Here is a 6184-nt window from a genome sequence, read left to right as displayed (position 1 = left end):
TAGAGGGATGAAGTGGGCCATCTTGCTAAAGCGGTCAATGACAACCCAGATCACTGTGTTCCCACTGGAGGGAGGAAGTTCAACAATGAAGTCCATAGCCAAGTGCGTCCAAGGGCGAGAGGGAACCGGCAACGGTTGTAGTAACCCACTGGGGCGAGAATGACTGGACTTGGAAGTGGCACAAACGGTACAGGCAGAAACAAAGTCTTTGACATCTTTACGGATTGTCGGCCACCAAACTAGACGACGTAAAAGTTCAAGAGTTTTAACAGGACCAGGATGTCCAGCTTGTTTGGAACTATGAGTCTGTTGCAGGATAGGTAGCCGAAGTTCAGGAGGTACAAAAGCCATTCCAATGGGGGTATCAGGAGGGGCAGAAGATTGACCAGCCAAGATTTGATCAGCAAACTGAGGATACAATGAAGCGATGATCTTGACAGGAGGGATAATAGGCTCTAGTCTTTCTGGAGTACGATCCACCGGAGTGAAACTTCGAGACAGAGCATCGGCTTTCCGATTCTTGGAGCCAGGGCGAAAAGTCAAGACAAAGTTAAATCGGGAGAAGAAGAGAGACCACCTTGCTTGTCTGGGATTCAGCCTCTTGAGAGATTGAATGAACTCAAGATTCTTATGATCCGTGTAGATCGTGACTGGAATCAAGGAACCTTCAAGGAGGTGACGCCACTCTTCTAAGGCAAGCTTAACAGCCAGGAGTTCTCGATTTCCAACATCATAATTCTGTTCTGCAGGAGAGAACTTCTTAGAGAAATACGCACATGGGTGCAGCTTCCCATCAGAGGGATATCTTTGGGACAGGATAGCTCCAGCTCCAACTTCAGAAGCATCCACCTCGATGAAGAAAGGTAACTCCGGATCAGGATGGCGGAGAACCGAAGCAGAAGTGAAGGCATCCTTCAAGGATTGAAAAGCTTCAATAGCAGGCGGGGGCCATGAGCTGGGTTTACCCCCTTTTCGGATGAGGGCCAGGATAGGAGCAATACGAGAAGAGAATCCCTTAATGAATTGCCGGTAGTAATTGGCAAAACCAATGAATCTCTGGATTGCCTTGGTGCTCAGCGGTAGGGGCCACTCTTGGATTGCAGACACTTTCACAGGATCCATCTCGAAACCCTCTGGGGAGATGATATAGCCCAGAAAGGGATCTTGGACACTTCAAACACACATTTCTCCAGTTTGGCAAAGAGAGAGTTCTTCCTCAAACGAGAGAGTACTTCCTTCACCTGGGAACGATGGCTTGTAAGGTCCTTGGAGAAAATCAGGATGTCATCAAGGTACACGACCACAAACTTTCCCAAGAGATCCCGGAAATGTCGTTCACGAATTCTTGAAAGACAGCGGGGGCATTGCAGAGACCAAAGGGCATTACGAGGTACTCATAGTGCCCATCCCGAGTGTTGAATGCTGTCTTCCATTCGTCACCTTCCCGGATGCGGATAAGGTTATACGCCCCACGGAGATCCAACTTAGTGAAGATTTTAGCCCCCTTCAGTTGGTCAAAGAGTTCGGCAATCAAGGGCAAGGGATACCGGTTCTTAACCGTAATTTTATTAAGACCCGGTAGTCGATGCAAGGACGTAGGCCTCCATCCTTCTTTTCCACGAAGAAGAATCCAGCCCCGGCAGGAGAGGTAGAAGGGCGGATAAACCCCCGCTGGAGATTTTCTTGGATATACTGCTTCATGGCAGTGGTCTCCGCTGGAGAGAGAGGATAAGTACGACCTCTAGGGGGCATGGTTCCAGGCAGGAGATCGACAGGACAATCGTATAGTCGATGTGGAGGAAGGAATTCTGCAGACTTCTTACAGAATACATCAGCAAAGTCCTTGTAAAAGGAGGGTAAAGTCTTTAGATCCGACAAAGAGATATTCAGCCTCTGGAGGGGTTCAGCAGGAAGGCAGTGCTGCTGACAAAATGGGCTCCAACGAGAAATCTGTCCAGCGGACCAATCAATGGAGGGATTATGCAGACGCAGCCAAGGGAGCCCCACAACAACTGGAACGGATGGGCAGGAAATAATTAGGAACGAAAGTCTTTCTTTATGCAGCGTCCCAACCTGCACAGGCAATTCCCCAGTCGTCATGGAGATGAATTCAGCCTCCAGGGGTCTGTCGTCAATAGCAGTGACACGGAGAGGAGTAGTCAATGGAAACAGGGGAACATTCATATGCTTGGCAAAGAGAGCGTCCATGAAATTACCAGCAGCCCCAGAATCAATAAAAGCTGAGCCAACAATGGTCTTAGATGGCAGACGAATCTGTAAAGGCAGAAGAAACCTATGAGAGTTCTCTTGTGACTTGGGAGTAACACCCCCTACATGAGTCTTTGCAAGGTTACCTTGAAGAGGGGAACTCAGAGGCTTCACAGGACAGGAGTTGGCAAAGTGAGAATGACCCCCACAGTAGAGACAAAGTCCAGCCGTACGTCTCCGGAGTTTCTCCTGTTCAGAGAGACGAGCTCTTCCGACTTGCATAGGTTCCTCCGGAGGAATAACAGAAGGCTGCGAGGAGGTAGGAGGTAATAGAGGTCTTTGAAAGCGAGGAGCCAACATGGGTGGGAATTTCTTGACTCTGTCCTTATCAGCTTGATGTTCTCTCTGACGAGTGTCCACCTTGACAGACAAAGCAATGAGATCTTCTACTTGCGTGGGTAATTCACGGGAGACCAGGTCATCTTTGAGGCGGATAGAGAGACCATTGTAGAAAGCAGCGTGATAGGCATCATTGTTCCAGCAAGTCTCTGCAGCGAGGGTACGGAATTCAATGGCATATTCCGCTACACTGCGATTACCTTGGCGGATCTGGAACAGACGAGAAGCGGCCGTCGCCACCCGACCGGGAGCATCGAACACCGTCCGGAATTCATGAAGGAAGGCTTTGGAATCGTCAATTAAGGGAGACTCCTTCTCCCAGTGTGGAGAAGCCCATTCAAGCGCTTTCCCCGCCAGACGAGTGATCACGAAACCAACCTTTGCTCGTTCAGAGTTGAATTCCGCAGGTTGTAGGGCGAACCGGATCTGGCACTGATTCACAAAACCACGACAGGCTTGAGGGTCGCCGGTGTAGAGAGGCGGTGCAGGAATTCGCGGACCAGAAGTGGTGGATGGAGTAGCCATATCGGCAGCAACTAGCGTGGGCGTTTTCGGCGTTGGAGTAGTCGGCGTTAGCATGGATAACTTTTCCAAAATCGCCTCCAGCGTGTGTCCGACATAATTTTGCCGAGCTTCGTACGCCTCCATGCGGGTATGCAGACCTCGAAAGGCCCTGACGAAATCCGGCGGAGCTTCCTCAGTGGGATCCATGGCCCAAGTATAATGTCAGGGAGCCGGGAGCTCCCTCCAGGGAGGTTGTCAGGATCAAGGAGGAAGCCCTCTTGAGGGAACAAGGTCGTGGTGTCCAAAGGGTTAAACGAAGAATAGTCAGGATCCAGGCAAGAGTTCACAGGCAGGCAGAATACAACGAAGTCCAAAGTCCAGGCAAGGGGTCAGGATACAAGGCAGGAACAGGATAAGGCAATAAGGCACACAGGGAACCCAGGATATGCTTAGGGAAAGTAATCCTATACTTGGGCGCCATTCTGGCGTCTAGTTGGCGTTTTTATTTTCAAATTTGGCGCCATTCCGACGTCATTGACGCTCTGCGCCAACGTCGGCGCGCTGACGTCATCGCCCGGCGCCGCTACCCACATGGCGGCCATGGGCGCCGCCAAGGATGGACGCGCCGCCCGGAGCTCCTGGGCCTGCTCCGGGCGGCGATCGTTACACAAATAGGGTAGTCTGACATTCGAAGTCGAAGGATTTTTAAGATTGTATGATCGTACTTCGAATCGTACGATTTAATCGCACGATCCTGTGATTTTACAAAAAAAATCCTTTGACTTCTCAAAACTTAGCCAAATACTGGCTATAGGTTCTAGGAGGTCCCCATATGCTAACATAGCAATTCGGCAGGTTTAAGGCGGCGAAATGTCGAAGTCGATGTTTTTTATAGAGACAGTACTTCCATTTTCAAATGGTCGAATTTGTGATTTCAATTCGAATCGAAGTCCAATTTGGCTTATTCGATGGTCGAAGTACCCAAAAATTACTTCGAAATTCACTTCGCCCTTTGATAAATCTGCTCCCTAATAAATCTGCCCCTATATGTGTTTATGTGTAAACAAGCCTTACCATCAACCAGTTTTTGTCTCGGGCTATAGATAAAAAGGAATATAATGCTAGGGCTGCAATTGTGACTGATTATTTAGGGGGTTATTTAAGTTTTAGTTCAAATGCTAAAAACTAGAAACATTCCAAAATTTTAGTGGAAAAAAAACTCGAATGTTTCCAGATTTATTATACCCCGAGGATGGAAAAAGTCTAAATCCAAAAATCCCATATCCCTATGCTATTTGGAATTTTTTGTGGTCTGCGCTGGAATTATCTGAAAATCCGATTATTTCAGATTTTTCAGGCAAAAATCTGAAAAATTCGGGATTTTCAGGAAAGAGCCACAAAAAACGAGCAATTTGGGAAAAACCTCTGAAAAAATCGTAGGATTCGGATTTTCGCTCAATTTTTTTGGGGTTTGTCCCCAATCTGATTAAATTGTGCTTTTATAATAATATATAAGGTCCAATGGTGGATTCTAATTTGGTCAGACTTTTTTTATTTAAATAGTCAGAAAATTTAGAATTTTTAACCCTTACTATTTCTTCTCCTACAAGGAGATAGGAACAAAAGTAAAATTTATATATATATATATATATATATATATATATATATATATATATATATATATATACACACACACGCTCATTTTAAATACTTAGAATGTAGTCCAATAGCAGGAGTATTCACTGTTAAATTGTAGATTTAATTGGAATTCCAAATCTTGTTAGTTTTCAAGCATTTGCAATATTGAAACACTCTTTGAAACATTTCATCTTAATCCCATAGAAAAAGGAAGGTATATGTGTGCTAAAATCAAACGTGTTGCCCCAATTAAGCTCTCTTTAACAATGTTAGCTTTTAATCAGAGTAGCTCTTTCTACATTCTGCCACACAGATAGGTAACTATTTTTTGTAAAATCTCTATGCTCAGTTTAGACTCGATAGGTTTAGAGAAATGAATGGGATTAGAACAAAATGCAGAATTCCAAATTGACTATGTTACTATAAATGATCTACCTTAGCAAAAAGCAAGCAGTAACCAGATGTCTGGGTGGCATGTAGGTACCAGTATTCAGATAGGTCAGGGAAGCTTAGACATACACTGTACTGGGGGAGTAAAGCATGAGTAAATGTTCCTATAATCCCTATTTCATGACCAGGGCCGCCATTAGAATTCACGGGGCCCCGTACAACAAAATCTTTGGGGCGGCCGGCCCACCCAAGCCCCACCCCAGATCCCCCCCCCACACACACACACATTATAAAAAGCTATTGATGGCAAGGGCCCCCTTATAAAAGTTTTTTTTAAAAATTGGTGGTCAGAGCCCCCCTACAAGTTAAAAAAAATAATTGGTGAACAGGGGCCACCTATAAATTAAAAAAAAACATTGGCGCCAGGCCCCCCCCCCATAAAAGTTTTTTTTTAAAAAAAACATTGGTGCTAGGGCCTCCCTTACAAGTAAAATAAATTGGGTCCCTAGAGAATATTTTTTTAAAAAACATTGGCGCCAGGGCCCCCTTTACATGTTCAAAAAAAATTTGGAGCACAGAGAATATTTTTTAAAAAAAAACATTGGTGGCAGCAAACTATATAGTACTAAAATAATACATTGGTGGCCAGGGGATTAAAAAAAATAAAAGAAAACACATTGGTGTTCATTAGAATTGAACTTATGGCTGCAGGACTTCAACTTCGTCTACTTTCGTGACTCAGTTTCGGCTGTTTTCGCGATTTAGGGTCTTTTCGCTGCTTCGGGACTTCGGCATTTCATTGGTTCGGAACTTCGGAAGGGCAGCACAGCTTTGCAGCTGTCAAGTGGGGCTCTTTTGAAAAGTGCAGCACAGCCGGGCCTAAAGGAGGCCCGGGCCTGGTACAGTTGTACTCCCTGTGCCTTCCTGATGGCGGCCCTGTTTATGACACACGCTCTTACAAACAATAAGATTGTCAAAATGTCCAACATCTTCCTATGGGAAACATTCTATCCATAGCACATGCTGTCAATGACAGACCAATCAG

This window comes from Xenopus laevis, chromosome 5S (assembly GCF_017654675.1).
Source record: "Xenopus laevis strain J_2021 chromosome 5S, Xenopus_laevis_v10.1, whole genome shotgun sequence".
NCBI classification, from domain to species: Eukaryota; Metazoa; Chordata; class Amphibia; order Anura; family Pipidae; genus Xenopus; species Xenopus laevis.
Note: the sequence above shows the minus strand (reverse complement) of the source record.